Source organism: Leptonychotes weddellii, chromosome 4 (assembly GCF_054177405.1).
Source record: "Leptonychotes weddellii isolate Sample4059 chromosome 4, ASM5417740v2, whole genome shotgun sequence".
NCBI lineage: Eukaryota > Metazoa > Chordata > Mammalia > Carnivora > Phocidae > Leptonychotes > Leptonychotes weddellii.
This window is the reverse complement of record NC_138372.1, coordinates 87,930,692-87,953,335: the sequence shown is the minus strand read 5'-3', so window position 1 is coordinate 87,953,335 and position 22,644 is coordinate 87,930,692. Positions and strand designations below refer to the sequence as shown.

The 22,644-nt window shown below is 52.5% G+C and overlaps 1 protein-coding gene across 5 annotated transcripts in view; it reads left to right on the top strand.

The window, feature by feature from the left end:
- Positions 1-22,644, top strand: part of SYT6 (synaptotagmin 6) — a 57,720-nt gene that overhangs the window by 13,666 nt on the left and 21,410 nt on the right. The window lies entirely within an intron of this gene.

The following is a 22,644-nucleotide window of genomic DNA, read 5'->3' as shown; positions in this document are numbered from 1 at the left end:
GATATTTGTTACTTCTACTTGTGTTTCGTTAGCCAAAGCAAGACACATGGCAACTTAGGAGGGCAGGGCAAAGAAATCCTACCGTATGCCCAGAAGGAGAACTGGAAACACTTAATGACCAACACGAGTGACTACCACACAGCCCCTTCTCTGAGGCACTGCCTGCCCAGGGCAGCCTGGAAGGATACCTGACTAATCCACACATGGGACAGGAGGTGCTTGGCTGTTCACGATCAACTGCAATTAACCAGGGAAGGTTTTAAGGAGCTGAGGCTCGAGCTGGCTTTTCAGGAGGAAGACAGGTTTGGCACAGAGAATTAAGAGGACATTTCCAGAGCCCTTTGGTCCAGTGTAGATCCCACAGGTGTGGGTGTATACCTCTCTCTAAGCCCATCCAGGCAGCTAAGAGCCCAGCATGGGTGTTCCCATCAGACACCAACGGCCTTGTGTCTGGGGTCTTGAGTGCTAACTGGTTGAGTCTCCCCGGATATTACTTGCACTGTTTCTCTGGGGTGGGGATGACCCCACTCAGTCTGCAGGCCCTCCCTTTCAACAATTCTCAATATTTCTGTGTTGAATTTGTGAGGAGAGAGGCCAGGAAAATCATCCCCCCCTGCTCTGATGGGGAAAGTGTAAGAAACTTGATTTGTTCAAAGCTTGGCGGGCTCCGTTTCGGCCCCAGGGTGGGTCTCGGGGACACCCCATTCTCCGAGCTGGTCCTGACTTTGACCAGTTCAGTCTGATGTCCCAGTGCCTCTCTGACCTTTGCTTCCACGAAATCCCCAAGAATAGGACCAGCAGCGAGACCAGGCAGATGGGGCGGGATGGCGCAGCAGCTGAGCGCCAGCCCAGGCCCAAGAGCTCTGCTCTATAAATCACTGTGAAGTTTACATCTGCTGCAGCTCTTCCCTGGTGCTCTCCTCAGGCAGCAGCTTCATTATGGTGACTGCACAGGTAGAGAAGAGCAGCTCGGTCCTCCCCACGTGGAGGTCAAGGCCCAGGGGCTCCAAGAGCGGAAGGGGTGAGGCCAGGGGCTGGGGAAACAGCTTGACTCAGACTCTGAGGACTCCCCTCCCTCTCCTGCGACCTTAGCTGCGGGCACGATGGAAGACCCAAGCCTGGATTGGACAGTCCGTGCCTAAGTGCGCTCCTCACAGGGAGGCGAGCTTCCTATGTGCTAGAACGCTGTGGCTGTCCCTGTCCTCGTCCCATCCCCCTTCCTCAGCCCAGCTTCTAGACTGAATCAGACAGCTGCGATAAAAGACAGCTTCCTTGATCCACAGAAAATTAGAATCTAATTCCAGAGACAAGAGAAGTCCATGCAGGTGCTAGTAATGCTAAATAGTGAATAGTGTGCACTGTGTGAGGTTGCTATTGAGAGTTAGGGCAGCCCTGGAATTTTCCCCGGATGGGGAAGATAAGTGGGGAGGGGTATATATAGCGTGACAGAAGAAGGGCTAGCATCCTAACTGGGAGCACAGGGAGGCCAGGCCCGGGAGTTTCTGAAGCCGAAGAGCAGGTGACTGTGCTCACACACCCCATCTTGCTTGCAGTCTGTCTGAGCTGATGTTCTGCCAACGGGAGGCCCCTGGGGCCCTCCAGTCCGCAGCTCTGCTGGTGGGTTGGCTCTCAGGAGTAAGCTCATCGTCCTGGTGGGCGAGGAATCAGGCAAAGGAGGGGAAAGGGAAATAAGGTGGGTGCTTTTACCTGTTTTTTTGGCACTGACTCTGAAATTATACTTATTTGGGGGCCAGAGAGGCCCAAGTCATAGTCCCTGGGAATGACAAGCAGTGAGTGCATGTGAAATCCTGCGGCCAGCGTGGTGGGGGTGGTAGGGATGAGCACAGGGGCTCCCATCTGTCCTCGTGCTGGATTCCATTCCTAGAGCTGCATTTGGGCCCCACTCCGCTTGGAACTCTGGCAGCTCCGCTGTCCTGCAGGCTGGTCCCCCAAGCGTGCCCCCCAAGAATGCCTCCTGCCTTTGCTCACAGGGTTCCCCCTGTCACGCATGCCTTTCTGCACTGCTCTGCCTGGCCCAAACCAATCCCCCTTTCAAAGTTCCCTAAGCCTTTCTGCTCTTACAGAAATCGCTCCTCTGGATTTATTCCTGTGTCTCTCAATAATACCCCGAATCATCTTTAGTCTTGCAAAGTCCTCCCAATGGCTCAGCAATGCCTTTTGTCCCACATTTGACTTTCTCTTGTGTTTTTCCTCCATGCTGAGTGTGTCATTATAAACAAACATAAGAACTCAACACATTTTTGTAGAACGACCAACAGCTTAGTTAATTCAATTAAAACTATATATGGATACACAAAGAAAGAATTATTAAAGAAGCAGTGGGAATCGGGTGTGGTTATAACCTGGGCAGGCTTCCTGGAGGAGAAGGTCAAATAGTATTCTGAAAACCGGTAGAGTCAGGCTTGGTGGGGAGAAATGCAGCCTGTGCATTCCTTCAGAGATGTGGTGGCAAATTGATTGACCAGTTGGGTCGGAGAGTCCGGATTGAACTGGAGGGTCAGTGACCCACAGGCTAAGTAGAAGGAGAGGCGGGCGCTGTGAGAATCAGGGGCTTAGCAGGCGGCTTTGGGGTCGCATGAGTCCATGAATGCTGTCCCCTTGTTGGTCCTTGTGCTTGTATTGGAGCATCACATTCAGCCCTGGCAGGTGGAACCGGGTATGTCCCTTGCTTTAACTCCAGCCACATGGCTCAAGTTGGTTTGAAGTAGCAAAGCCTGGAGCATCCCTGTTGTTTTCTCACAACCCCTGAATTAGGAGCTTCAAGGCTAGTGAAGGAGAGGTGTACATCCGGGGAATCTAGCTCTTGGTTAATTGCGAATCTTAAGCCACATGGGACATTGGCCTCACGGCCTCCAGGTTGCTCTGGAGGGAAGCCTAGGGAGCAATGGAGGTAGCGTACCCCCCACCAGGCTGGAGGGTGCCAAGCAGGCAACTCGGACGTGCTAGAGCCATTGGAGGCCTCTTCTGTGCCACGGAGTCGAGGAGCTCAGAGTGGGGAGGAAATCGTGGGAGTTCATTAAATCCACTCCGACCCCAGGCAGGGCTGCTTCTCACACTCCTGTTGCCCCACTCCTGCCTGGTTTGACTAACAGCCCCTGGTGGTCTCCTGGGCATTCCCAGCAGCTTGTCATTTTCCCTCCACCCAGAACTTTGATTGGCTGAAATCCCCCTGCTCTTCCCTCCCCCCGCTTCTGCCCCCAGTCCCATTATTTCTATATAAAGCTGTAGATTTATCATTATAATAGTGCCGCCCGTCACCGGGGTTTGCAAATGTCTCTGTAATCTTGTAGTTATTGCTACAGAGGCCTCAGACCCCACTGCACACAACTATTCCTGCTCCTTGGTGGCAGTGGGGAGGGAGGTGAAGGCTGTAATTGGGGCCATAAATATGTGTTGTGCTTGGTTGCGTTAATGGACTCGGCCATCTTCCTGCCTTAACAGGTCCCTGCCAGGTCAGAGTGAGCCAAGTACGGGTGTGTGTGTGTGCATGCGTGTGTTGTTTTGGGGTGCTGGTGTGTTTTATGTACTTCCAGGGACCCTGGACTCAGAGTCTGCAGGGAGGAAGAGAGGCCTGATATGGTGGACTGGTCTCCAGCCTGGGAATGAGCAGGGCTGGACAGAAAGAGCTCAGGCGTTGGTGCCCAACAGACCTGTGTTGTATTCTAGCTTCTGCTCTTTCTAGCTCTGAGACCTTGGGGACATTATCTACTCTGCCTCAGTTTCCATATCAGCAAAACAGGGACAGTAATGGGTACTATACCTCGTAGTGACAGTAAATGTAAAAAACTAAGTAACATCCATGAGATGCCTTGGTCGGCGCTGTCACAGAACAGCCCCCTGAGCCCCATTGTCATAGTGACTTTCCTTCTGGCTCAGCCTGTGGGTCACTGTGTGTACCGCTCTCAGACCTGACTCCCCCGCTTGGGTCCCGACCACCTGTTTTGGCACGTTGTTGGGTATTCTTATTAGTTTAGTTCTCGTCCTAGCCAGGCCGTATATTCTCTGTGTGACCTTGGGAAAGTGACTTGTCCTCTCTGAGCTGCAGTTTACTGAGTGTTAAACCAGCTTCAAAATTCTGAGATTCTAAGATTCTTGGCATCTCTTAAAGAGAAGTGCTTGGCTCCCTTGCTTTCAGAGCAGAGCTACCCAGTCTCTGGGAGTGTGGTCCATAGGTTAATAAGCCACGAGGCAGAATTTCCAGACATATTCTCCTCCCTTAAATGTCAGTAAGAATCAGTCCTCTCTTCCAGCGCCTGGGAAATGTCCTCTAGGGAGTTCCTGCCACAAGGAATCCCCTGCTCCCCACCAAGCTGTCTTCCTCCTTTTCCCACGAGGTGCAGTCCTTTGGCTGGGGAGGGGGGCTTAGCTTCCTCCTTAACCTGCCTCCTTTCAGATCCCTGTTTACTGGGGCTATGTGGCTTATTACTTGAGCTCCTACCAGGAGCCTAGAGCACAACCAACTTGATCATATTTTATCCTCGCCACAAGCCTTATTATCATCCCCTTTATGTAAACAAAGAAATGAAGGATCAGGTTAAGTGATTCACCCAGCGTCGCCCAGAGAGAAGGTGGTGGAGAGCCAAGACTCAACCAAGCCTGTGGTCCTTGCATGGTGGGAGCGCAGCGGGATTGCATTGCTCCCTGGGGCAGAAGACAGATCTGAAATTGTGCAGCTCGTTCAAGGGATCCAGAAGAGTGTTTTTGTTTTCTCTTGTGGCCTGGTTGGCTTCTCTCCTTCCTCTTGTTCCAGGCGGCAGCTTTTGTGCTGACCCTGGGATTCCTTTCCCATCTCCCCAGGATTCTTCCTGTGGGCTGTAGCCTGACATTCATCGCTCTTTCATTCAACAAACGTTCGAGTGTCAGTTACATCACTGATGCAGAAGTTTGCTGGATGTAGAAGCTTGAGCTGGCGGTGGAAAGGATGGCAGAGACAGAGCCCTTCACCTCACAGCGCCCAGGCTGATGGGCACCTTAGAGTAGGTCTGGTGGCCCCCGCCCCCTTGCACACACGGCACGTGCTTGGGGGATGGGCCGGTTCAGGGTGCTTGCAACAAAACTATGCTCTACCGCAAGCCACGTGCAGAAGTGTTGGGGAGAAATGGAGAAAAGAAGTCAGAGTCAGAAAAAGAAAGTTATAGGCTAGGCTTTGATGGCAATGAAGATAGAGAGTGCTAAAAGGCCGGGCTGTCAGGAGTAGGGGACTGTGTTTCTTTATTTTCTTTGGATTGGGGGAAGGATCTAGAAAGAACTTCTGTCAAGTCAGACTGGGTTTTTTTCTTTGTGCAAGACGACTTGTGGTGTAATGAACTCTGGACCAGGCACCAGGCTAGCATGGAGAATATGAGCACTTAAACTCCAGTCCTGTCCTCAAAGGCTCACAGTCTGACAGGGGAAGCAGGAAGGCAGCTCTGCGGTCCCGAGGGATATGCAGGTCCTCACTAGCCCAGCATGTTGGGGGAGGCTGGCCTCCTAGAGTGAAATTTCCTGTCCTTGCCAGAAAAGAGTTCGGTTGCGTCCTCTTCTCACACCCGCGTACTCAAGTCAAATGAGATCCAAGGGTAAGCACAAAAGGCCTCTTCAAGTAGAGCCAAAGAATCAGCTAAATTGATCCACTGTGACTCATTAAATCATTAAATCACCGTGGGATGACACCTCCCCAAGGCTCACTGACCAGCAGCTTGATGCAACGAGCACCTTGGATCTCAGGCTTTCAGTTCTATCCCGGCTGGGAGGCGGGAGGCAGCAAGAGGGAAGCATGATGAATCTTTATTCACTCAACATGTCTTCAGCGATCCCTCAGAGAACTTATCTGGGTCCAAGAACAACTGAGGGGACAAATAGAGTCCTGGCTTTCAAGGAGCTCATCGTTGAGTGAAGGTTTCAGAGCGAGTCAATGCATTCAGAAGAACACAATGATTTGAGGTGATTATGGAAGTCAGGAGGGTGGGTAAGTGTACCGAGGATGCAGATGGTGGAAGGAGAAGTTGCGAGCAAGAACTGAGCTTTGGGGAGCACCCACAGTCATGGAAGAGGAGGCGAGGGGCCAGCAAAGGGCAGCAAGCAAGAGGAGACCCAAGAGAAAAGAGAACTGAGGAAGTGAGAGGAGGCGTAGTTCGAGAACGGCGCATTCAGTGGTGGTCTGTTCCACCAACTGCAAGGCACCGACTACAGTCCTGGGCTCTGGGGTGTGGTGCTAAACAAAGTCCTTGCTCCCGTGGCACTTACACTTCGGTTGAGGGACACAAATGAGTTGGTGAGGCAAATAGTACGGTCAGAGAGATACTGTGGAGAAAGCAAAGCAGGAAAGTGTGGTGGGGAGGGTGATTTGAAGAGAGGATAGGGGAGTAAAACAGGCTGGTCAGGAGAGGCCTCCCTGGGAAGGGCCTTTTGAGTAGACCCGAAGGATGACAAGGAGACAGCCACACAGATATCTGGAAGAAGAGAGATCTGGGTGGAGAGAAAGGCGACCGTGAGGAACCTGGCATGGGTTGGTCAGAGAACAGTCAGGGGGCCAGTGTGGCTGGGGAGGAGACAGAGCAAAACCCGAGGTGAGAGGGGTAAAGGGGCAGGAAAGCTTAATGGGGTTCCACGATCAAAAGTTCCTAAATATCACTGTAGCTGGTGGGTTGGGGGTAGGCTCTACAGCCAGGGCAGAGACAGAGAAACCACTTGAGAGACTATTGCCATAAGAGACCACGGTGGCTCGGACAAGGATGGTGGTGTAAGACCTAGCTTGATTCTACATGCATTTTGGAAGCAGAACTAGCAGAATTTGCTGACAGATTGAGGGTAGCGTCGAGGGCATGGAGAAAGAGAAGAATCAGGGTTTTCAGCTTGAGCAACTGGGGAGGGAATCACCATTCGCTGAATTGGGGAATCCTGGAGGAAGAATCCATTTGTGGAGGAAGATCAGGCGCTCAGACTTGCTCACATTATATCGGAGATGCCTTTGGGACATCCAAACGGAGTTGTTGGAGAGGGACTTGGATATAGGGTACAGGGTCCAAGAGAGAGGCCTTGGCTATAGAAATAAATGCAGAAGTCAGCATATAAATGGTGTTAAAAGCCATGAGACTGGTTGAGATCCCATGTATGGAGATCCACGTTAAGCCTGAAGCCTCGGGACCGGGACTGTCTTGTTCATTGGTGGGGACCGGGGGGGAAGAATCAACCAAGAGGACTGACAACTAAGAGCCAGTGAGTTAGGAGGAAACCCAGTGCAGGGCCTTGAGAAACAAAGTGAGTATTTCCAGGATGAGAGGCAAAGACTAACTGTATCAGATGGACCCCGGAAGAGACAGACTGAGGTGTCCCCATTTTGCTCAGCATCACGTGACAAGAGCCCACCTGGGGAAGAGAGCACATATGGAAGACTGGGACATGGGTTGTATCGTTTTGGGGAACTTTCTTGAGTGGCTGGCCCTTGCAATGTGATTTAAAGGACTAAGAAGTCTGGTTTTGCAGCGAGCTAGCAGGCTGGCTCCAGGTATGGGTCATACCTCTGGGAAGGCTGGACTGGGATGGGCAGGGCGTGGGGTGTGGGGGGCAGGTGAATGGCTCCAGCCCCCTCAGAGCAACCCAGGCCAAGATAACATATTCCATCAGGAGTTTGCTGCAAGGGCTCTGTATCTCTAGAATTCTGCTTTAAATTCCCAGCTGTCTGGACTCTTGCAGGCAGGACCAAGCCAGGATAGAAGCAGAGAGGGAGAGCTTCCCAAAAGAGGCCCGTAGGGCAGATCAGGGTCACACCGAAGCCATGGGAGGTGTGAGGGAGCAAGGCTGGGCTTGGGCTTCCTGCCCAAACCACGAAGATGGCTCCCCAAGTCTTTCTGCCAGAGATGCTCTGAATAATGTATGAAGCCCACCAGCCCTGCCCACTGTCTCAGTGGCCTGGCCCCAAGTGAGCCCTCCAGGCTGCTTGACCCTGCACTGGAGTCAGAAGCCACCTGGGTCCAGAGGGGCGGCAAGTTTGTTTGCACGCTGCTCAGTGCGACTGCCTCCCAGCCTGCTAATGTTCATTTACCCCCATGCTCCTTCAGGCCTGGCCTTGTGATCCTCCTTCTCTGGAATGCCAAGCCCTGAGGTCTCCTCCTGCAACCCCCGCCTCAGGTGGGGGGCGGGAACGTCCAGACCATGCTCCTACATCGTTTATTCCTCCAGCCCCTGCAGTGCAGAGGACAGCTGGGTAGGATCTTTCCCTTGCTCTCCTCCATGTGGAAGGGAGGAGAGGCAGGGTCTGGTTGCCTTCCTGCAAGGAAGTCTAGGTCAGATGGGAATGTCAAAGCCAGGAGCTGCTTCTCCTGCTCAGAACAAGAACCACAGTCCCACCCTCAGAGCTCATGTCTTATAATGACTGGGAGCAAACTGGCATGGCGGGCACCCAGGGGTCTCTCTAGGCTCAAAGCGCAGGTCCTGAGAATGTGGCTCACCCTGCCAGGCCCCAGATTCTGAAGCCAACGGGGCCAAGGCTTTCCTAGAAAAACATTGCTGAAAATCCACCAAGGACCGGGCAAGGTGAGGAGGCAGGGCGTGGGGCCGGAGCTCCATCCCAGAGGCAGCAGGTTGGGGAGACGGGGCACACACTCCCAGAGTGGCAGCAGGGCCCCTGCGCCCCCCTGTGAGGGCTCCAGGTCTTCGGGTTCTTTTGGCAGAGGTGATGGGCGTGCACTGCCCCCTTCCACACCCTCTCTCTTGGGCCCACTGGGACCAGGAGCCGTTCTTGGCTCCATAGGGTTAAAGGTTTCCCATGTGGTGCTGGAAAACAAAGCTAACTGGTCCAGACAGGGCCCTGACCTGGCTGTGAGCAGAGTTGCTCAATTACCCCTCTGCCGGCCTTGGGTGCTCTCCCCTTCACAAGAGGTCCTTCCCCGTGGCTTCAGAGGAAATGGCCCTAAGAGGCTGCCAGAGGCTCACCGCAGGAGAGACAGGTCCAGGCTCACCCTTGATAAATTCCTAGCATCCAGATAGCCCCCTGCCCACTCTGGCCAGCTTCCGGCAGAGCCCTGCTCCCCCTGACAACTGGACCAGGGCCCGTCCTGCCTCCCTCCCTTGCTTGCTGCTTGCTCCAGCCCCGAGCAGGCTGGGCCAGCCGCCCCTGCCCTGCCCCAGCCCACATGCCCTTCATTGGTATGCTGTGCCTCTCAATTGTATAAATACCTAATCTTTGCCTTACACGAGAATGAATGGGCAATCATTGGGCAACGAGCTCATGCAGCAACAAAAATCTGTTCCTCTAACATGGGGGGCACTTTCTGTGCTTCCCCCACCTTGCTGTGCAGAGCATGTGCACTTGTCTTGTCGCTTCTATCACCTGATAACCCACAGTGACATTTTCTCCGGGAGAGAGATTATTTGGTCACCAGGGAAACAACCGCCAAACATTCCCTCTGGACGCTGTCAAGGACGTTCAGACTCCAGGATTCATTCAGGAGGAAGGGACTGTAACTGGGTCCCCTAGATCAGCGTAAGTTCAGAGACTGGGGTTGCTGGGTGTAACTATGACCTTGGGAGAACTGGGGCGATCCCTGAGGGGTTTCTAATGTCCCGAGGACCACCATGTTCTCATGGAAGTGTGGAAAGTCAGAGCCGGAAAGGGTCTCAGAGATGATCTGGCCCAGTGTCCTGCTACAGACGAGCAAGTCAGGACCAGAGAGGTCACACTCGACTGGGGTGGTTTGGTGAGTCCATGCAAGTCTGGAGCCCAAACCCGGGTCTCATGAGACCTAGTCTTGTGCTCTGCCCACCGCCTTGGTTGTCTCTAGTTGTTTGGGGGGGAATTCTCTTGCCCTGGTTTTTGTTACCCGCTCCCCACCCCTCCCCTTCCCTTCCAAAGCCATTGCCCACTTGCTGTCTTCACTCTGTGTCTGTGTGTCTCTCTCTCCTGCAAGGAAGAGGGCCAAGGGAAGACCAAGAGCCCAAGGCAAGAAGTGTCAAAGGGCGCAGAGCAAAGACCACGTTCTCTCTGCCAACAGATAGCCTCTCGCATGGAAGAGACTTCCAGTCTCCATTGAGACTGGAAATAAGGCAAACCAACAAACAACGTCAACACGAAAACCAAGGAGGGAAGAGAGGCCATTTATCAAAGTGCTTCAGACCCTAAGCCAAGTAACCCTGACTTCAAAGCCTCCCCACTGCACGTAAATATTTATAGTTTGGAGGAAGAAAGAGACAAGGCTAGCTGTGGGGTCTAGGTCAACCTTGTCCAGTTGCTAACATATTTTTAGGGTGTTTTAGTGTCAGCAACTATCTAGAAATATGTGGCCTCTCCAGCAGACAGCCTCCCCTACCCCACTCTCGTGCCAAGCCCATGCCCCCCCCCCCGCCCCCATTCATCCTCATCAGTTGTCCCTAGCCACATTTTCCTCTCAGGTCTGAGTTGACATCTATTCATCTCCATGAACAGCAATGCCTTCCTCTCTGGACAAAGGCTCTGAGACCTTGAGGGTCTCTAGGGCTGTAGCAAAACTTGGGATGGAGCATTTTCTGCAGAGTCCACTTGGCATAGGGATGAAGAATTAGAGCAGGGGGAGCGCCCCTGGGACAGGAGGAGGTTGAAGGTTCACTTTTCTCTGGCCACCATTGCCTTCAGACTTGATGGCCCAAGAAACACCAGTGATGGCTTTAGTAGACTCCCACGTCTGTCACTTTGCAGTTCTACCCCGCTGCTGGGCTGGACCTGGCACAGCCTGGCATTCAGGGAGGCTCCGGTGTCCTTGACTATGATGCTGGTTTCTCCCGGAGCTAATTTATATTGTGATCAGGAAGCGTCTGTTGGAGCCTGCTCAGGGTGGGCGGGGGCGGGGTGCGAGGGGAAGGGGCTGGAGACCAGGATTACCGTCTGTGCGGAACCCCATTGCAGGTGGAAGCCAGCGTCAGTGGGGGCTTCTTTGCCTCCTCGAAGTGACAGAGCTTACTTTTAATCCTCACCACTCCCCTGCAGGGTGGGTACTGTTGTCATCCCCAGTTTCCAGATGAGGAGACTCGGACAACCTGCTCAAGGGCGCAAAGCCAAGGAGATCAGAGCCAGGAGTCAGACCCAGAGACTTGGCTCCACCGTATGTGCTCCGAGTCCTCCTCTCTGCTGCAGCTCAAGAGTTGGCTAGGGAGGGCTCTCCCCAAGGTCCTGCCTCTACTGGGGATGGGAAAGCAGCTGTTCTCCCTCTGCCTCTTAATTTTCTGCCTCTTCCAAAATGTCCTCCTCTCTGCCTCTGGTGGCTTTTCCTTCACTGATCCAGTCATGGGACACAAGCCTGGCTCCACCCCACCCCAGGGGACACAAAGTGAGTTGCTGTGCTTCAGTTGGAGGTTTGTTGTCATGGGGATTGGGTATTTCTCCTCTCACTGCCCAGTAGACTGCTGGTGGGCGCCTGCCCCGAGGGGCTCTCCCCACAAGCCTCCCGTAGGGTGCTGGCTCCCATCCTCCTCTGGGCTCCTCTCCGCCTTCCCCAGCCTCTAAGCCTCAAAGCACAAACAAACATGGGCCCTCTTTAAATTGCCCCGGGCAATTAGTTCTCTCCAGCTCCTAGGCCTGGGCCCCATTCCAGGTCCATCATCGAACACTCAAACCCCGACAGGGTATTCAGTTGAGTAATGATGGGCTATCTTCTCTAGGAGCAGTGGGACCCTGAGATGGGTTTGTTCCCTCTACCAGGCTCCACCCTCCAGAGAAGGCAATTGTGGTTTTAAATAACATAGCTTTCTCTCCTTACTGCTCTGGCCATTGGCGTTCTGTGAGCCCATAAAAGGGCATGTGGGGCCAGGCCTGTAGACGCAGGAAGAAGCCCCTCCTTAGGGGGCTAGGCAGACTTACCACTGAGATTGGAGAGAGAAAGCCATTCTCCATCTCAGCCCTCCCAGTTCTGCCGGTGGGTTGAGGAGGAAACAGCTCTTCCCACAAGGATGAGGCCTGAAAGGGAGGCCCCAGACTGGCAGATGCATTGGATGGGGCCTCAGCCAGGAAGGATATGGGTTGTTAGGAGACCATAGATGAATGTTGAGAAAAGAAAGGTCGCCACTCCCCAGAAACAGGCAGAGAGCTGCTAGGGACAAACCCAGGGAGGGGCCTGTGAAGCTGTCCCAGCCCTTCGAGGCTAGAGCCCAACGTTGTACCCGTGTGCCTTTGTGCTGTCTGGTTATTTCCTTTTGTTAGCTCTTAGTATTTAGAGAAGGTCCTTTGTTTATTACCCGGCCATTTCGGATGCTGTGAGAACCAGCAGCAGAGCAGATTTGGGTCTGCACTTGGGCTGGAGCTTTAAAGAGAGTGCACAGACAGAACCTGAAGGGGGCGGCTAGGACCAGAGAGAAAACCCAGAAGGAAAGAAGGGGAAACTCAGGGGCGAAAGAAGAGAGCTACCGTTTCAGCCCCTGCTTGCCTGGCAAATCCTCTCCGGAGCCCCTCCCTCTGAATAAGGGAGCCACGCTTTTGTGGGGCAGGATGGGGAGAGTTGCTCCTCCCACCCCCAAGAAGAGCACTGGGGCATGGGGGGCGGCCTTCTTCCCTAGGGGCCTCCTGAGGGAGTCCACTCCTTTCGAGAGCCTTTGACAGACTCACATCTTTAGTGACACATTGGACCACGTGCTAAGAACAGTCCAAATTCCAGAGAGGAAAACAGCTCTGGTGGCATGTCATGATGCAAACATGAGAGGCACTGTCCTTCTTAAGATGTTGGGGACAGGCTGGCTTTGTGACTTGAGGCACCTGCTGGAAAATGCTTCCCCCACATCCCAGAAACCATCTCCATCTGAGTCCCCCCTCCCCCCACAAGGCCCCTGCTGGAGTGACACTCTGAGGAGCCCTCCCTACCTCTTCAGCTGCAAGTAGCAAAAGGTGGAAGAGCAGGAGGGAAGTCCCTAGAACAGCTAAGTTTGAGAGCCTCGAGGGCAGCGAGGAAGAAGGGTGTGACTGGGGAGAATCCGGGAGCTGGCGAGCTGTCCTGGGAGGACAGGCCCTCACCAGGCAAATCTGAAGGTGGGGGTTAGGGCTCCAAGGTGGCTTTTAAGAAAGGGAGAAACAGGGAGACTGAACTTCCTTCTTGCTTCTGGGCCTTTTTGATGGTCTGGGGAAAAAAAGAGGCCGGGTGGGGGGTGGGAGGCAGGCAGAGAGCGCCTTTGTAATTACAATTCCTGCAGACAGAGCTTTTTTTGTTGTTGTTTTTTAAATATATTAGTAAATCCTATCCAAGACTGGGCAGACACCCAACTCTCTTTAGGGGTGAGTGTTCCCTAAGGAAAAGTAATCCCCCAGTCCTATTTGGGCACTGTTTACCAGAGGAACTCTGGTTGAGCAATTGTTTCTTCTTGCATGAGATAAGAAGAGAGATGCTCAGCAGAGTCCTGCCACCTTGGTGTGGCCTGCTGGAATCAGCCTGGGCCTCCCTGGGCCAGACCCCAGCAGGCAGCCCTGTACACATACACACACACACACACACACACACACACACACTCTGGGTCCCTGACCCAAGCTTGTTTGATTAGCTTTTGGTCCCTTCCCCTCTTCCGAGGGCTCCGGCAGTCCTGAGCGGGACACTTTTGGTGGCCCTAAGAACTCACATTTGGAAAAGAATAATCTGGGGGGAGACCTTGTGTCCTAAAGATTATGTAGTTTATTTTATAGCCATACGGGTGGTTATAATAAGCCTATGACTGCTTCCGCTCTAGGTCATGTCTCCCATCTGTTGATAAAGGAGGATAAAGATTATCTCTTGGTTTCACTCGTGAGGAAGCTGAGGATCGGAGAGGACATCTGTTCAAGTGCACACGGTCCGCTCAGGCTTTTTAGTCAGGACCCATGAGGTACTTGGCGGACATGGTGCCGGCCCTCAGGGACTCGCAGGTCCACAGGACTTGGAGTCAGGAGACCAGGGCGTGAATCCTGCCTCTGCTATGTGGCCTCGGATGGATCACATCACCTCTCTGTTTCCTCACTAGTAAAACTGAGAAATAACCTGTATTTCACAAGGTTGTGGTGAGGATGTATTAAATATCAAGGAGAAAGGGCCTTCCCGGGTTCTTGCCAGCGATTATCGCCCCTGATGCTAACAGCAATAATACCTAACGTTTCTAAAGCAGTGTCCGAGTTTATTACCTCATTTAACCTCATGAAACAGTAAGAAATCCCTATTTCGATTTTATAGATGAGGCAAACTGAGGAAATTTCTGGAGTCACATGGTTTTAAAGCACTAGAACAGAGAGCCAAAACAGATCATTTTCTCTAAAGGCTGTATGCCTGTAAGATGTTTCACCCTTCCTTGCCTCAAGGCAAATTACTGCAATTTTGTTTTAGATATTTTGGAAAATACAGAGAGCCACACAAAAAAGAAATACTACTCACCATAAGCCCATTGTCCTAAGGTAACCACCATTACTGTTTTGATGGAATCCGGAGTCCTATTTCTTAGAAAGATCACATGGGTGCCGTGAGAGGCAGGAATGTGCTGGAGACTCAGGGAGTGCTGATGTTTCTGGGATTAAGTGATTCTGGAAGAATGCTGGGAAGAAGGGAAGGATGTGTGTGGGGAGCAGAAGGAAGGAGCTGGTTAGGTGTGCAGGTCCAAGGCTCAGAGGTGGGGTAGTCAAGACAGGCTCACAGGTCTGGTGGGCCCCTGGCCTACCTTCTCACCATAAACCATGGCCCCTCCTTAACTATTATCAGTGAGCCCCTTAGTTCCCAGAGGTGTGAGCAGTAGGAGGGGCTGTACTGGTCTCCTCTTCCCTTGTGATGAGGCTGACACATTTCTGGAGGATTCTGGGCTGGCTTATAACCTCACGGTGAACTGCTGACCTTCGCCTGGGGGGCCCCAGTCAGCTCCTCAGTGGGCAGAGCAACAGAGACAGCTCCAGCTAAGGCCTGCCTCCAGGTATGGGAGGTGTGAGACCTGGTATAGCCCTGTTCCCCCACCAGAGCATCATCAAGCCACTCGGCAACACCCATCACAGCTGTGGGAACCTTCCCACTATGTGAGACTGGGTCCCAGCCAGCTAGACCCTCTTCACCAATCCCTGGGTCCAGACCATAAATGGTGCAGGTGCCCAGGGACAGGGACCCATCTTGTTATTAATAACAAGATTACTGACAGGTCTAGCTTACCCTTATATAGCACTACTGAATTTACCGAGCTTTTTGCACATTGTCTCATTTAATCCTCAACAAGTCTTTGTAGGGGCATTATCCTAATTCTGCAGAGAGAGAAAATAAGCTAAGAAAGACAAAGTGAACTGTCTGAAGTTTGCAAGGCAAGTAATAGAAACTTTCATTTATTTTTGTCTGTTACTTTGTGCTGCTCCAAAAAGGATTTAGCGAACTCCCAAGACCTCTAACGCGATTAAAACTAGGTTTAAAACATCATACAAATGCAGTGAAAGGATCCATGAAAGACATGTGACCACATGAAGTTCAGAGAGGCTACCACCGAGCGCGCGTGCCCTGCCATCAGGCACACATTTGACTTAAGCATTCTAGCAGCTAACACAAAGAGGGAAACCTAGTCCCAGAATTCTGTGTCCATGAAGTAAATACAGACCAGGTGCTTGGGGAAAACAAAGCTATTCCTGGTCTGTGTAGCACAGGAGAGAATAATGAACATCACGGGGGTTGTCCAGGGCATGGTCTTTGAATTCCAAAATCTTGTTAGCCCCCGTAGGCCTCAGTTTCTTCATCTGCAAAGTGGCAGTAATCATAAGACCTAGTTCCTAAATTTGTTGTGACAAACGAGATTCTTTTAGAAAGATTTATGAAAGTGGGTTGCTGGGGTAATGTACGTAAAGCACTGTCATGTGCTACTCAATCAGGACTCCAGAAGCATTAGGGGAAACCCAAACATTGGGTAATGAGTGTAATGAATTTGATCCCTATGACAGTGTTTCACAAAACCCAGCTGGCTTGGCAAGGTGATTAACAGGGTGTGTGTGGGTTCGAGCCACATGCCCCTCTTCTTTAGTTAACATCTCTAGTTGCTATCTCTGTGACTATCTCTGTGCTTGCTTCCCCATCTGCACAATGTGGGTAAGAATAATTCCTACTCCTTTAACGCAGGGCTCTTAGGCAGGTGCCCGGCTCATGGCAAGCGCTCAATGAATGCCAGCTACGAGTAGTTTCTTGAAGGTTTCTCTGCGTAATCCTCCTTAACTGTGATAGAGGTGGGCGGTCCCTGGAATCTGGGGCTCTCGACTTTCCTCTGCCACCCGTAGGTCTCATTTGTTTGTATGTCACCTGCAGCCCTTAACCCTTAGCCCTTGACCTTCATCTAGTAGGTACTCGATTTATATATGTGAGGTGAATTTGGAAAGTGAGAGAAAGGGGTTCCAAGGTGGTCTAGGAGTTGGGAAACTCCAGGTCTAGCGTCACCTGGGCCACCCAGCCCTTCAAAGCCTTGTTTCTCTGGTCTGTAAAATGAGCAGGAATCTTTGTAATATCTAAGGTCCCTTGAGCTCTTACCCTGGTTATCACAGAGAGGGGTTTACTTGGAAACTACCAAGCACAGAAGGTGTGTGGTCAGGAATCCTTTAAAGAGACCCAGGTCCCACCCTCGTCTTTGGGAAGGTGCTGGGCTAAGAAAGAGTTCCTGGGTGCTCTGCGGAGCCATGAGCTCATGTGCATGGCAGTGAACACAGGCTCTGTCATTTCCCACTGCCTGGCCTGGCGGGTAGGGGCCTGGGTCTGCCTGGGAATGCGCTGTTCCCCTCCCGTTTGGGTCCATCCCACCTGAGAAGAGTGGCCTCGGCGGACAGAACAGGAGATGCTCTGTCTGGGGTAGGAGGAAAGGCAGGGGGTCGTTGGGGAGGGAGGCAGGGGTAAGAAGGAAGCCGTGGCGGCTGTTTGGGAGGGCAGGAAGCTCTGGGCAGCGACTGGGGGCCTGGGGAAGGAGCCGGAGAGGTGGGGGGATCCACGGAGCAGCTCCCCTCCCAGCAGCCATAGTAACCGGGGGGATGCTCAGCCTGGAGGCTGAAGCCAGCCCAGCCAGGGGCTATGGCCTTGCCTCCATGCCAGACTCTTCCGGGGCTCTTCCAGGCTCATTCGGTGCCAAGAGGCAGTCCCTCTCGGAGAGGGAAGGAAGGACCTGTAGGAACTTCTACTGGGGAGCTCAGGCACCCACTAGCTGTGGGTCTGGGCCGGGGGCAGGCAGGAGCCCGGGCTCCCTGGATCTCCACCTTCAAAGCTGCCTCCTCGCCCGAGCCTCATCCTGCTTTTGCCGCTCTGCACCTGGTGCCTGGAAGGGAGAGGACAACAGTTAAGTGTCACCTGCTCACCAGCGGGAGACATTATCTGGCGCTGGCAGAACCCATGACCTGTAATTTTTGGCAGGGTTACAGTAAAGGAGATAACTTGGTGTTTCATCATTGTGCTCTTGGGTGAGCAGAGGGGGAAGAGAGACCTAGGCCTGGGGCCTGGTTTGGAACAAGCAGCCAGTGCAGAGCTCTGTGGGCATCATCCGGGGCCCGTGGACCGGGGCTCCCTCTTCCCTCGGCCTCCTCCCCCACCACGTGCTTCTCCTCCCGTGACGTGTTGTCAGAATGCAGCTTGAGGAGGGTGAAAGCCAACCCTAGTCGGCTGCCAGAAGCAGCTCCAAGGCAGGACAGAGCAGGAAGTGGTTTGGAAGTTTGTGGAAATGCTCGAAGGGTCGGCCCTGCAGGGGGTAAAGTGCACACATCATTCAGCCTCACCGTTAACCCCGTTTTATGATGAGAAGGCGAGGCCGCCTGGGACAAGGCTTTCATTTTACAGCCGAGGAAACTGCAGCTCTGGGAGGCATAGTGACTTGCCTTCCATCATTCTGCAGGTTAGAAGCAGGGTTGGGATTAGAACCCAAGCCTCCTGGCTTCAAGTTTCTCCTACTGCGGGGGACACGTGAGCTGGAGCCGGCAGCCTGAGAAGACCCACAAGATGTCTTGCCTTACCCTGCTTCTTGCAGGTGCTGATGGGTCGGGAAGCCCAGGCTGGGAGAGAGGGAAGAGGCCACCTGCAAACCGGCACAGCTTTCTATGGGCCCCGAAGCCAGGAGCCGGCCTCAGAGAGCCAGGCTAGAAGGTGTCCTCGTGGCCACCCTCTCCCCAGGGACATGCCCACGGTGGCCGCCCCTCCTTTTCCTCTTGCTGACCCAGACGTCCGGGGGGCACACCTGGCCCTTCAGCCTACCAGGTGGGCTTTGGTTAGCCTGCCCCATGGCTGCAGGGCCATCGCCTGCCCCAGTGGGGCTGGAGAGTAAGAGGTTTACAGTCTGCATGCTTGCTGCCCATGCATCTTAGTTGTTCTACCAGCCACTGGCAAAGTCTACCTTGGGGTCTCCTCATCCGCCTCCAGCTCAGGGGCTTAGAGCACCTTCCCAGGGGCAAACCCCCCTGAGGATGGCTGATGCTCACGATCAGACAAGGTCAGAGAAGTTCAATGACTTTCACAGTCATGCAGCTGGGAAACAGAAGAGCAGGACTTGAACCCCAGCTTCTGCCCCAAACCCCGCACATTCCCCCCTGGGGTTGTTTGAAGCGGACTAGTGATTCCTCCCCTCTGGTTGGATGACGAGCCAAGACCCCAGTTTCCCATCAGACCCCCAGTCGAGAGTTCTTTGTTGAATATTCTGGGTCTACATTAGGGCCACTAAAATGCCTGGACACTGTAGAAGGCCAAGGACGCTGAGTTTCTGGGCTTTGGAGAAGAGAAGACGGTGAAAATTGATATAGTCTTTCAGACCTTGAAGGCATAATGTCTGCCTCATGATGAAATCGTAGGTGGAAACTGGGAGGGAAGGGCATACCTGCCTTCGGAGGCAGTGGGTTGGACATCAAGAAGAATTTCCTGAGTTCTAAGATGGTGGAATACTGAGGAAAGTGTGAGATGTTTTAAAACGGGGGCTTCATTGTTCAGTTTAGTGGAGTCCTGCTCAGAAGCTAGGACTGGATGAGTTGGCCAATCACTTGTGGCCTCTCGCTGTCTAGAAACATGTGATTGATTTGAGTGGTCTTGCTCAGATCTGTAAAGATTCCATATCAAGGGAATGAATGCCCAGATACGGCACCTGCAACTCTCTCGGGAAGCCCACAGGGACCACAAACCATCCCCTCACCCACCTCAAAACCTAGGGGAGCAAGAAGATGAAAGTGAGGAAAATAGCTCCCACTCTGCAGGAGACAAACTTCTTCATCTAAGGGTTTCCCCCCTCAGTCCTGGTGTCCGCACCCTAGCTCAGGGGGGAAGATGCGTGTAGAGAGAACCTCGGGTCCTTGCATGGAGACAAGAACTTCTGCCTACCACCAGTCCAGCTTCCTCTAGAGGAGGCTGAGTGACATGGTGGAGAAGAGCAAGGTCTTCAGTGTCAACAGACAGGAGTCTAAACCCAGACTTGATCAATCACTCTGAGAGCTTAGGCAAGTTACTTAATCTCTCTGAACCTCAAGTTGGCAATGATCATGGGCTCTTCCGAGGAGTGTGGTATGAATGAAATGAAAAACATAGATGTTAAATATCCAGATGCTCCATATCTGTTAGTCTCATTCTCTCTTGACTTTGGCTTTGGTCACTAAAATAAGTAGGTTAAAAGAAGTAAAAGAAACTTCAAAATCCTGGCCAGAGCGTACATGCTCAATTGGTTCTTCTAATTGGAAAAGGCGTGGTTCTCACCTGGGTGAGGGTGGGGCCCAATAATTTGCATTTCTGGCAAGTTCCAAGTGGTGCTGATGCTGCTGGTCAGGGAACCACACTTGGAAAACTACTGCAATAGGAATATTTACAGAATAGCTTCAGGCATCTTTAAAACCCTACCCAGGTTTCTTAAACCCTCTAAATTTGGGGCAAGTGCCTTCTTGCTAAAACTTAGCTATCCAGTGTACGTGTGATGATTCAGAAAAGGTGAAGAGCGAGAGTGAGCATGCATCTCCAGGAGGATCTTGCATGGCTTTGATCCATCAGAACCCTTGGTTGCTCCCAACAAAAGGGAAGGGGCCCTTCCATCCTCCTAACTTTTGCTTGGCGGCGTTGATACTGAATGGCTTTGGTTATGTTCCATGTCACAGTGATTCTACTAGGATCTGATCTAGGGCAGCCTCAGAATCCCTTCATTTCCCTTGTGCTGCAAACTGAGGATGCACAAGAATCACCTGGGAAGCTTCTCGATCATTCACACCCCACCTTCGGAGGTTCTGACTCAGTATGTCTTAGGCACAGCTCAAGAATCAAGCTTCCACCTCCCCCGAGGGAGGTCTGGCACAGGAGATTTTCAGACCATACCTTGAGGAATACCTTATGAGGCTCAACCCTGAAGCCATCTCATTACCTAGGGGAGTCACTCCTGGACAGACCAAAGACTGAGGTTAACCAAGGTCCACTCCTGTCACCCACCCTCTTCCACCACCTTCTTAAACAAGTGCATCCCACAAAGCTTAGTTGTTCATTCATTCAGTGATATTTGCTGAGCATGTGTTATGTACCAGGCACTGGGCTCAGTCCTGGGAATACAAGTGGTGAGTAAAATATAGAGCCAGGACTAGGGTCAGGGAAACAAGGTGCCTAGGGGACAGAAGTGAAGGAGGCCCTCACTCTTGGAGGCATGCCTGAACCTGAGAGGGAGGGCCTACTTCCCTTTTGTACGCTGGGCACCTGGTTTGCTTCATCCTAGTCCTACTCCTGGTGAAACAGACCCAGTCCCCATCCTTCAGGAACACACAGTCCAGAGCAGGGATGTGGCTTGGGAGGAAGTGGCCTGAAGGGTGGGGGGACACCTGCCATGTGATGAGTTGGGGAAAGAATGATAAAACAGAGAGAGCAGAATATGCAGAGTCCTGGGAGCAGGGAGACCCTGGAACTCTTCAGTTGCTGTGGGAGGGCGAGGGTGAAGACTTGGACCCTAATCAGGTAGGGCCCTGTGGGTCTTGGTAAGTGTTTTGGATTTTATTCCTAGTGCAAGGGGAAGCCTTGGAAGGTTTTAAACAGAGGAGCACGTGCTCCATCTTATAATTTTGCAAGAGCACTCTGGCTGCTGTATGGAAAGTGGAATGGGCAAACATGGGAAGCAGAGAGGTCCATTAGGAGGCGGTTGTAAGTGGACAGGTGAGAGATGGTTTTGCCCTCTGTGTGGTACTGGAGATGGAGAGAAGTGGGCAGGCTTGAGACTGAATTTGGAGATGGAATTGACAGGGCTTGATGATGAACTACTTGCAAAGGAGAAAGGAAGGCAGGCATCGACGATAATGTCTTGTTTCTGGCTCTGAGCAACTGGGGGGTTGCTGGGGCCATTTCCCCAGTTGGGCAAAACAAGGAGAGGATGTACATGGCAGATCAAAGTTCACCTTTGAACATCCAAGAGATTTGAGATTTCTGTGAAACGTCCACATTGAGACGTTGTGTTGGATATATGAGTCTAGAGTTTAGAAGAAAGATCTGAGAAGGGCTATAAATTTGGGAGTCCTGAGAATGGAAATGGGCATTAACATTAAGGATGAGCAGAGAGAGAGAATGAGTGTTTAGAATTCCACTGTTTAGAGGCAGAGGTGGGAGGAGGATGGAGCAGGAACTGGGAGGGAGAAGCCAGAGAGGTGGGAGGAGAACTGAGGGAAGTGGGTGCTCCAGAGCAGGATGGTCAAGTGCAGGAGAAGCTGCAAAGAGCCTCTTCACACAATAGCCACACCACCGTAAGACCAAGAGATTCTTGCGTGTTGGAGTAGGAGGGGGGTGAAGACCTAAACCCTCAGGTCAGCAAAGAAACAAGGAAGCTAAAGCTCCTGTCACTGGCCATTTGAGTATGTGCCCGTAGCTGAGACCAAAGCCCTGACTATTTGGCATCCTCCAGGGCACCTGTTGGCAGAAATGCCCCTCGGCTGCTCCAGGAGACCATCTCACTGGGACCAGGGCATCTTCCCTCCTGCCAAGAGCCCCAGCTGCCACCACCCTGCTCGGGGCAGAGATCAGATCACTCACTGCCGAGATGCCCACCTTCTCCCGGGGGGAAACAGCTGTTTGACAGCCACACAGCAGGACAACTGGAGGCTAGAAATGAAGATGGATTCCCATCGTTAACTTCATTAATGTGCCATTTATTCCTTTCTGTCATTAATGAGATGCCATTGGAGGACCAGAGCAGAGTCCCTGGCCTTCCATGGACAAGCACCCATGGGGCCGACTTTCCAGCTTGACCCAGGCATTGCCTCCATTTCTTCTAGAACTTTCCCAAACTCTACTCTCCTCAAGTTCCTTCCACCCCCTCACAGCCCCTCCTCCTCTCGGCCCACCTTTTAAAAAGTCATTAGGAAGAGATCTGCACCTCCCAGTGTGAGTCTGACTCACGGATATTTGCCCAAAAGTAATGGTGCGTGTGAAACACTAAACCTCTTTTTGAGGGCAGGTTCATGGAGGAGAGGCTGAGAAAAAGTTTCTTAAATAAAACCGTCTGTTTCCCTGAAGATGCTCAGATACAGAAACATTTGCCTCCCACCGATGTGCTTTACTCTCTCCACGTCCCAGGGACCCAGCCCAGCCGGAGGATCTCACCCACTTTCTCCTGCATGCCCCGCCTCCCGCAAGCTGGAAGGTCTCCCTCTTTCCCGGGAGCCATCCCCAGCTCTCAAGGCTACAGCTGGAGTCCATTGAGTTCACATAAGGCACCTCTCTCCTGCCAGATCACTTATTCATATCGCTGCAA